Source organism: Triticum urartu, chromosome 7 (genome assembly GCF_003073215.2).
Source record: "Triticum urartu cultivar G1812 chromosome 7, Tu2.1, whole genome shotgun sequence".
Lineage (NCBI taxonomy): Eukaryota > Viridiplantae > Streptophyta > Magnoliopsida > Poales > Poaceae > Triticum > Triticum urartu.
This window is the reverse complement of record NC_053028.1, coordinates 201,731,007-201,742,092: the sequence shown is the minus strand read 5'-3', so window position 1 is coordinate 201,742,092 and position 11,086 is coordinate 201,731,007.

The window sequence follows — 11,086 nt, the reverse complement described above, 5'->3', positions numbered from 1 at the left end:
GGGCTGATCATGATCTGGCGATGGCGGAGCTCCGGGCACCATCGTATGCACCATCTTCGCCTGGAGGGGCATCGGCTATTGGGGCGATCGAGGCGGAGGAGGGTGAGGTGCAGCCCACACGGTCTTCGACATCTTCGTTGGACCCATCTACACCGCCTTTCAGGGTCTTTGGGACACTAGCTGCTGCGGAGTCCACACCCACACCGCTCAGACGCAGTGGCCGCCACCCCGTTAGTGCTGACGGCGCATCAGCTACTAACGAGGACTCCATGTGGAAGGCCATGCGCAGAACGGCCTCTCGTAACCTCAACTTTGAAGGTACATCTACTCCCAAATTTTTTCTGTCTTTTGATAAGCCAAAGTTTCTTCAAATATTGCTTGTCTTGGTATTTCATTAGGATGAAATGAAAAGGCGGTAGACTTTTCTGTTAAGGCTCTTAAGCAAGTGGAGTTCGACCGACTTACGGTTGCTCCTAAATCGTCGATATTTATGGACTCCTTAGTGTCAGATGAGGAGGATGAGGAGTCTGGTGCCAACCATGAAGGCAAGCTCATTTCCCATCTGATTAAAGACACAACTGAAGTAGACTTGGAAGATATTGCACGTGACACTATGCTATGTGAACTCGTCGCGTCGGTACGTAAGAATAAGTCTAACTCGGGAAACAAAAAGGGACGTCCATCTAAGAAGGCAAAGGTCTCCAAACACAAAAAAGGTTCATCATGAGAGGAATGTTTTGGAATAGCAGAGGTCTTGGTGACTTGGCTAAACCTAAACATATTTTTGATTGTGTTAGGGATCATACTTTGGACTTTGTGACCATTACTGAGTGTGGTAAGTGTGACTTCCCAACACGTGATCTTGACCATTTTTCATGTGGTAATGATTATGAATGGCATATTCTTCCGCCTTCTGGGAGGTCTGGGGGTATTTTGATAGGTATACACTCCACATACTTGGAACTTCTCTCTACATCGAAGGGGGAATATCATATCAAATTCCACCTTCGAAATAAATCTGATAACTTCATTTGGAGCTTGGTTGCTGTTTATGGCGCCGCTCAAGAGGAGTTTAAGTCGGCCTTTCTCAAAGAACTCGTCAATACCTACCGAGAGAATCCCCACCCTATGTTAATCGGGGGTTTTTCAATATTCTTCGATATCAGCATGAAAAAAACAATGACCGGTTTGACACTAGATGGCCGTTTCTTTTTAATGCTGTTATTGACAGTCTCGATTTGCGGGAACTCAGTATGTCTGGTCGCCAATATACTTGGGCCAATAACAAAGCAATCCCAACCTTTGAAAAACTTGACCGGGTACTAGTTACCACCGACTGGGAATTTAAGTACCCCCTAGCTTCGGTACGGGCACTACAGAGAATCGAAGCCTTATCGGATCACGCTCCATTGCTTACCGATTTTGGTCAGGCTGCTCCAGGTGCGAACTGTCATCAGTTCAAATTTGAACTGGGCTGGCTCACTAGGGAGGGTTTTCATGAGTTGGTTAAAAAAGTGTGGCAGCGCCAACCTTGTGGTGACACACCGATTCAACGATGGCATAATCGTATCCGTGCGCTGCACTGATTCCTTCGTGGTTGGGCCAAACACACCGTTGGCATCTATAAGAAAGAGAAGTTGCGACTTTCTTCCTTAATTGATACTCTCAATAAAATCGCGGAGGCAAGGCCCCTTTTTGCCATGGAGATTGAGCAAAAAAGTCATCTCAATGAGCAGTTAGCCCGTCTCTTATGCGAGGAGGAAATTAAATGGTACCAAAGGTGTAAGACGGACTCACTTGTCCTAGGTGATGATAATACTAAATACTTTCAAATGTTGGCCAACGGCAGACGTAGAAAGAAACGTATCTTTGCTCTAGATCAGGAGGAGGGTCGGATCGAGGGGGACGCCTCACTAAAGAACTTCATTACTAAGTATTACAAAGAACTTTTTGGTACATCAGCAGATACAACGGTCGAGATGGATGAGTCTATTTGTCATGACATTCATCAAGTTTCAGCTGCAGAAAATGATTTCCTAACCTCTCCATTCTCCGAGGAGGAAATTCGGACTGCGGTGTTTCAGATGGAACATAACAAGTCTCTGGGTCCGGATGGTTTTCCGGTGGAGTTCTATCAAAGTTTTTGGGAAATGATAAAATCAGATTTGGTTCAGATGTTTAATGAGCTGCATGCTCACAAACTTGACATCTCCCGTTTAAATTTTGGGGAAATTATTCTTCTACCTAAGACGAAAGATGCTAGTCGGATTCAGCAATATAGACCGATTTGCTTACTAAACGTAAGGTTTAAAATCTTCACCAACATTGCGACTAACCGGCTGAACGGGGTGGCAAACCATGTAGTCAAACCCACCCAAACAGCTTTCATGCAAGGACGAAACATATTGGATGGTGTTGTTGTTCTACATGAAACAGTCCATGAGCTTCATCATAAAAAGTTGAATGGATTCATATTTAAAATTGACTTTGAAAAGGCTTATGATAAAGTGAAATGGCCCTTTCTGTTGCAAACTTTACGCATGAAGGGGTTTTCTGATACATGGTGTCGATGGGTAGAGAGTTTCATGTCTGGAGGTAGTGTGGCCATCAAGGTAAATGATGATGTGGGCAACTACTTTCAGACTAGGAAGGGGCTTCGTCAAGGGGACCCCGCATCCCTGATTTTGTTCAACATTGTGGCTGGTATGCTAGCTACTCTTGTTGAGAGGGCCAAGATAGCTGGTCAAGTCACCGGTGTCATTCCTCATTTGGTAGAAGAAGGCCTATCTATTTTACAATATGCGGATGATACCATTCTGTTCTTGGATCATTATTTAGAAAAAAGCCAGAAACCTTAAATTGTTGCTATGTGCTTTTGAGGAACTCTCTGGACTCAAAATTAATTTTCATAAGAGTGAACTCTTCTACTTCAGCGAGGCCGCAGAAGTAGCACAAGATTATGCTGAAATCTTTGGCTGTCAGCTCGGACAATTTCCGATTCGTTACCTGGGTATCCCCATCCATTATCGGCACTTGACTATAGCTGAATGGAAACATCTAGAAGAGAGACTGGAGAAACGCCTGTCTAGTTGGAATGCCAAACTCTTGTCCTATGGGGGTCGATTAATTTTGATCAACTCAGTCCTCACCAATATGGTTATTTACATGCTATCATTCTTCCATCTACCAAAAGGAGTGCTTCAGTGTCTAGATTACTTTAGATCAAGATTTTTTGGCAAAGTGATAATGAAACCAAGAAATATCGTCTGGCTAGGTGGAACGTATTATTGTTGGGGAACGTTGCAGAAAACAAAAAATTTCCTACGGTTTCACCAAGATACATCTATGAGTTCATCTAGCAACGAGTGATCGGATTGCATCTACATACCTTTGTAGATCACGCGCGGAAGCGTTCAAAGAACGGGGATGAGGAAGTCGTACTCGACGTGATCCAAATCACCGGAGATCCTAGCGCCGAACGGACGGCACCTCCGTGTTCAACACACGTACGGTCAGCGTGACGTCTCCTCCTTCTTGATCCAGCAAGGGGGGGAGGAGAGGTTGATGAAGATCCAGCAGCACGACGGCGTGGTGGTGGATGCAGGGGTCACCGCAGCAGGGCTTCGCCGTTCTACTACGAGAGGGAGAGGTGTAGCAGGGGAGAGGGAGGCGCCAAGACTCAAGGGTGTGGCTGCCCCTCCCTCCCCCCCTTTATATAGGCCCCCCTAGGGGGTGCGTCGGCCCTAGGAGATGGGATCTCCTAGGGGGGGCGGCGGCCATGGGGTGGAGTGCCCCCCAAGCCAGGTGGGGCGCCCCCCCACCCTAGGGTTCCCAACCCTAGGCGCATGGGGTGGGCCAAGGGGGGCGCACCAGCCCACTATGGGCTGGTTCCCCTCCCCACTTTGGCCCATGGGGCCCTCCGGGATGGGTGGCCCCACCCGGTGGACCCCCGGGACCCTTCCGGTGGTCCCGGTACAATACCGGTGACCCCCGAAACTCTCCCGATGGCCGAAACTGCACTTCCTATATATAATTTTTCACCTCCGGACTATTCCGGAACTCCTCGTGACATCCGGGATCTCATCCGGGATTCCGAACAACTTTCGGGTTACTGCATATTATATCTCTACAACCCTAGCGTCACCGAACCTTAAGTGTGTAGACCCTACGGGTTCGGGAGACATGTAGACATGACCGAGATGGCTCTCCGGTCAATAACCAACAGCGGGATCTGGATACCCATGTTGGCTCCCACATGCTCCTCGATGATCTCATCGGATGAACCACGATGTCGAGGATTCAAGCAACCCCGTATACAATTCCCTTTGTCAATCGGTACGTTACTTGCCCGAGATTCGATCATCGGTATCCCAATACCTCGTTCAATCTCGTTACCGGCAAGTCAATTTACTCGTACCGTAATGCATGATCCCGTGACCAGACACTTGGTCACTTTGAGCTCATTATGATGATGCGTTACCGAGTGGGCCCAGAGATACCTCACCGTTATACGGAGTGACAAATCCTAGTCTTGATCTGTGTCAACCCAACAGACACTTTTGGAGATACCCGTAGTATACCTTTATAGTCACCCAGTTACGTTGTGACGTTTGGTACACCCAAAGCACTCCTACGGCATCCGGGAGTTACACGATCTCATGGTCTAAGGAAAAGATACTTGACATTGGAAAACTCTAGCAAACGAACTATACGATCTTGTGCTAAGTTTAGGATTGGGTCTTGTCCATCACATCATTCTCCTAATGATGTGATCTCGTTATCAATGACATCCAATGTCCATAGTCAGGAAACCATGACTATCTATTAATCAACGAGCTAGTCAACTAGAGGCTTACTAGGGACATGTTGGTGTCTATGTATTCACACATGTATTATGATTTCCGGATAACACAATTATAGCATGAATAAAAGACAATTATCATGAACAAGGAAATATAATAATAATCCTTTTATTATTGCCTCTAGGGCATATTTCCAACAGATTATGTCATCCTAAAAGCCAAGGGGGACTTGGAACCCAGGACCTTGAGATAAAAAACATTGCACTTCTCAGCAAATGGGTGTATAAACTACTCACTGAGAATGGTGTTTGGCTGGAAATCATTCGTAATAAATACGTGGGTTCCAAAGCAATCTCTCAAGTGTACTGGAAACCTGTAGATTCTCATTTCTAGAGTGCGGGGATAATTTGGCACGACGAAACTGGCAAGGGTGCAAAAAATGTGTTTTCTACCATCATGATGAGTCCATTAAACACTTATTTTTTGAATGCAAGTTTGCTCGGTCTGTCTGGGCCATTGTCCAGATAGCTTCGAATCTTTATCCCCCACGTAGTGCACGGAATATGTTCGGCAACTGGTTGAGGGAAATAGATAAACAATTTTCTGCAAACATTCTTGTGGGGGCGGCCACCTTATGTTGGGCTCTGTGGCTCACCAGGAATGACATTGTTTTTAACCATAAATGTGTTTCATCTCCTATGCAGGTTATTCATATATGTTCGCGATGGCTTCGTATGTGGTCTATCCTGCAGAGGCCGGAGGGCAGAGACCTTTTTATGATGGCATCTACTCGGCTCGAGCGTTCAGCCAGGGAGGTTTTCTACCCCCATGGATGGCGATGTGATCTTCGGATAGGATCGGCCACATCATAGGTTGGCTTTATTATGAGTTTGTCGTAGTGGCTGTTTGAGCCTTCTCTTTTTCCTTTTCGACTTTTTGGACTTGTTGGCTGTGTGCATCTTGTTATGCAGAGGCCGGGCGTTCTATGATGCGATTGTATCAACTTGATATTTCAATTCAATGAAAAGCCCTTTATCGAAAAAGATATTCCTCTCACCTTATCTTTTTCTAAATGCCAATTTTGCTATATTAATACACTCATAAGCTTTTACTACTGGACTGGATTAATAATCCGCTTCTTCATCTTCAATCAAAAGGTTGATGATCAACAAGTGTATAATAAGGATAATTGATCAAAAGGTGCCCCTAAGTTGTATAAATTTGTGGAACTGAGTCATGTTCATTAGCAGGCCTATATTCATAACATGTATGAAGAAAATAAAATCCATTTCCAAGATGACCCTTACAGACACCTAGAGAACTTGTCCAGAGAAGAAATTTAGTATTAACCTCTAAGCATATCATCGGAATATCTCTTCCTTATCAAAGACTGTTTACAACAGCAAACATAAGCATAAGCAGATTGTACTAATGTAACAACAAAAAGAAAGGAAGAGTGGAAAAATGTGAAGCTTGCCTAAGAGTTGTGCATTGGTATTGCATTACGCCAAAGTGATACTATTAAAAGAACCACAATTGGTATACAGACTGATCGCAATAACGAATTTTTTGTAGCACTCAATCAACTAAAAAGCATTGCTATTCATTTTTCTTGAACCGGGCAAAGCATTGCTATTCTCTTTTTTTTGAACCGGGCAAAGGATTGCTATTCTCTTTTTTTTTGAACCGGGCAAAGCATTGCTATTCATGTTAATTTGGCAGTTATGGAATAGAAATAGGGGGTCATATCTCGAATGAAATGTAAGCATATATGTTTCCAAACCTATGTATTGATGGAATTCTACTTTTGGACTAAAGTAATTCACATGAAACACACTCATAAAAATTCAAGAGTGATAATTTCAATTCCCTAGTTGAGCAAGAACTGTGCTTTGCGCATTGCCTATCTTCATAATGACGAGCAAATACATACCTCTAGTCTTAAAGGAATTATTCAAAAATGTGTGGACATAAAAATGATTAGAAATACATCAAGAACCAACACGATTATTATAATCATAGTTTTATTGTCAACTAATTGATTAATCTTCCTTGAAACATTTAATCTTGGTTAATTTGGATGTGAGGACACATCCATGCCAATGAAGACAACTAAAGTAAATAAATTAATTTGAAACCTGTGAAAATATATTACACTTACATACCATCGATAGAATCTAATATGGTGATCCCTATAAATATACAAAAAAAATATCCATTTTTACCTATTACACATGTAAAATCTGAAATTATATATACCTTGAAGATGCAGCAGGGGCACTGCCCAACTATGTCCTGCATGGCATGAATTAATTTGGCAAACACACATACAGATTCATAATTTATTCTCTTATGTTGCAACTATGAACCGCTCCTGCACTCCATTGTTCACATCCACAAGTTATAGGTGCATGCTACTACTCAACACCACCCATCAATATGAAAAATATATTGATGGTTGAAAACTGTATCTTGGCATTCATAGAAAATTGTATCTCGACGTTCATAGAAAAAAAGCCTCATGAGCAAATAAACTCACACACGATTCTTTTGTCCATTATTCAAAACTCGTTCAATCTTTGGTTTACAAATTAATATTGCTTGTATTTATGTGGTAAAAACCATGAACTACTCTTTTCAGTTTTTATATATGCATCTATTGCTCTGTCTTAATCTTTTAGTTAACCTCACAATAATTATGATCACAATCTGGATAATTGGTAAAGTTGTAGTGTCGATAGAATACAATTGAAGTACACGATACCAAGTTATCATTGATTGTGTGGGTGCAAAACTTCCTTCACTTGTTCACAAAAAGCATGCATGACGAACATAAAGTATGCTATTAATCTAAATACCGAGCCTAATCTATCACTTGTTCACACAAACCAGTCCCAATCTTTGTAGTAGCAATGTACTCCAAAATAGAATAATTGCAGCTCACATCCCAATCCAGTAGGTTGTATTTGTACCTGGTCCATTCTACGTAAAGTGGCGTGGATACACTGGGAGATTAAGAAGGTGGAGTGGGGGGGGGGGGGGGGGTGGGAGGGTGTATATCAGGACAAGAAAATGCGAGGGAAAGTTCAGAGGGGGAGAGGTACTTCTCTGGGGATTCGCTCACGAGGCAGCGACCAATCTCTTTGGCATCGACGGTGTAGGAGGAAGCAACGGGGAAGGGCGGAGGAAAGGACATTGGTGCTACCGGTGCACCGGACCCCAGTTGCACACTAAAAAATGTTCAAAAAAAATCCAAAAAAAATGTGCATTGACACAACATCATTCGATGTTGCATAAAAATACATATAAAAATTTGAAACATTGCACGAGAAATTCATAAATGATAAAAAATGATTTTTTTAAACATTTTAAATGTGCAACCGGGGTCCGGTGCACTGGTAGCACCAATTGTCTTAGTGCACCAGATACCTTCTGGTCAAGGAACACCAGAACAAAACCCTCTCTAGAGCAACACATATTTTTAAACTCTCTAGAGCAACACGTGAAGAGAAAGAAAAGTCACACTTTACCTAGCACGATCCTACAGGCACGACTAAGTACTGCAGCAGTGACGCGAGTTTTTTTCATGTGGTTTTTCTATCCGGGTTTTTTTCATCTTCGAATACCGACTGGTCGTCCCAATCCAATCTCCCTTCTGCTTATTCCAATTTTTCCTATTCCTAGCGAATCAAATGAGATTTCTGTTCTTCCATCAAGAGGAGATAGTTATCGATAAAGCAAAAACGAACCTATTGACATAGAATGCAATCGAAATAGAGATAACTAGGCGAAAAAAAGACCAAAATAAGTTCATTGTTTTTTTTCTCTTGTTCCTTTTCTTTATTTTTTATTCGGTTTACATCGTTTCTTTTTTCAGATTTCTTTGCGGTCTTTCTTTTCCTTTATTATTTTTTTAAATCAACACATGTCTATATTTTTCATACACATTATGGATTTTTCGTATACATAAAGAATATTTTTATTATACATGATTAACATTTTTCAATTGCATGATTAACATTTTTTTAAATAAATGTTTTGATGTCTATTCTTCATACATTTAAAAAAATGCATATTAAACATTTTATACATGTTTAACATTTTTTCAAATACATGTTTTTTAATATATTTTCGAATATGTGTTAAATATTTTTAAAATACAGATTGATTTTTTAATGATATACTTTAATTCTAAAACTATGTGAACATTTTTTACCATTGTATAAACATTTCTAAAAAATTGTCACACACATATTTTGAAACTCATGAACACTTTTCCAAATGTAACATCAATATTTTTTTAATGGTACAATATTTTTCTAAATTGCAACAATAATTTTTACATTGTATAAACATATTTTTTAAATGCGAAATATTTAAAAAAAATGGGAGAACATTTTTGAAATGTCACACATTTCTTTTGAATGCTATTAACGTTTTTCTAAATTTATGCTAACAAACTTTTTACACTGAGTTAACATTTTTCATATTTACAGTGAACATTTTTAAAAAATTAAGTAAATTATCAATAATATTTTTTGAAATATATGTAGTTAGAATTTTTCAAAATATAAACAAAAATAAAAAAGAATGAAACCAGTGAACCAACGCTACTAGGCAGACTCACTTATGAAAAATGTTTGTTCATATAGTGGGACAAGAAAATGCGAGGGAAAGTCCAGAGGAGAGAGGTACTTCTAGATTTGGGGATTTGTTCGCGAGGCAACGACCCATCTCCTCGGCATCGGCAGTGTAGGAGGACTCGATGGGGAAGGGCGGGGAAAAGGACGTCGTGGGGGAGGGCGGAGCACAAGCAACTCATCGGAGGAGTAGTACCGCCCTTGCCGAGGAAGTCGGCACGAAGGAACAAAGAACAGGGAACCGTTGAGAACCACCGGAACGAAACCCTTTCCGGAGCAACATGTTTTTATAAAAGGTCTCTAGAGCAACACGTGAAGTTGAAAGTGTTGCTCTAGAGCACTTTCAATTCCCGGGAGCTTAGAGTTTGTAAGGATGACAAGACGCACATAATTAGATATGGTTTTGTCTAAAAAGAATACATAATTAGATATGGCTTGTGCCAGAATCTTGCAAGTTTGTCAAACTCCACAGACTTTGGGCCACATGGTCAGGTGCTAGTATCACAATTTGTCCACGCCGCCTCCACGGTTGAAAAATGGTAATGTCTGCAACAGCATAGCGGAAACCCGAAACAATTTGCAAGATTCTGCAAGCAATAAAAGGGGTTTAAACTCACTGGATCCATGAGAAGAGTGACATATACTGCAAATTGGTGTACATTATTCCAGAATAAGTAATCGTTTAGGTAATTTCAGAATCAGAGCAGATTCCCCTCAAACAAAAAAAAGAATCAGAGCAGATTTATGCCATGCTTGCTTGCTCTTACCTTTCCTTCCTCTTTCGTGGCAGGACCATAATTTCTTGGATGGGCATATCACAGCATTTGCAAAAAAAATGGTTCTTTAGTGTTATCAAGAAGGGGCATAGAATAAAAATGGTTTATTCTTCGGTATATTTCTAGTGACGCGGAGGAGCCTACTGCTGTTAAGAAACAAGAGAATGATGGAAAATATTCGAATATATGTACAAATAATTAAGCATGGTGATGATATATTAACATGCCACTATGTACTCTCTCTGTTCCTAAATATAAGACTTTTTAGAGATTTCAATATGAGTCTTTTTACGATACCCTGGTACTCCCCAAGGCCTATGTGGAATACCAACTAAATCCAGCCATTAATACTGGAGGGCGTTAGAGACATTTTACAGTTCATGTGGCGGTTTGATTACCCTAATCCAATTAACTTGTGTCTACGGCGCCGCCACAGCGACCAAATCAGCCGCCGCCATCTTAGTTTCTGAGATCCGTCGCCGTTGTTATAGACGAATCTGCCGGCGCTGCTGAAATCAAAACGATCTCCTTTGTTATAAACGAATCTTCCGGCGTTACTGAAATCAAATAGGCCGCCCCTGTAATTTGCTGATCATAAATTCCCCCATGTCCATATTCAATCAACAGTATTGATTGACGGCAAACTAACGTGATTCAGAAATCATTGTTGGATCGTTTATGACTGCATGATTTTGTGTTTCTCTTCGCCAAGGGAAGAAGGACCATATGCTGGTGCATGATCGAAGAACTCGCTGGCGCATGATCGAAGGTGCATAAGTTGGAGCATGATCAAAGAACTCGCTGCAACTGACCGCCGGAATAGCATCATACTAGTCATCAAACTTTGGATCTGAGTCTAGCTCTTGTA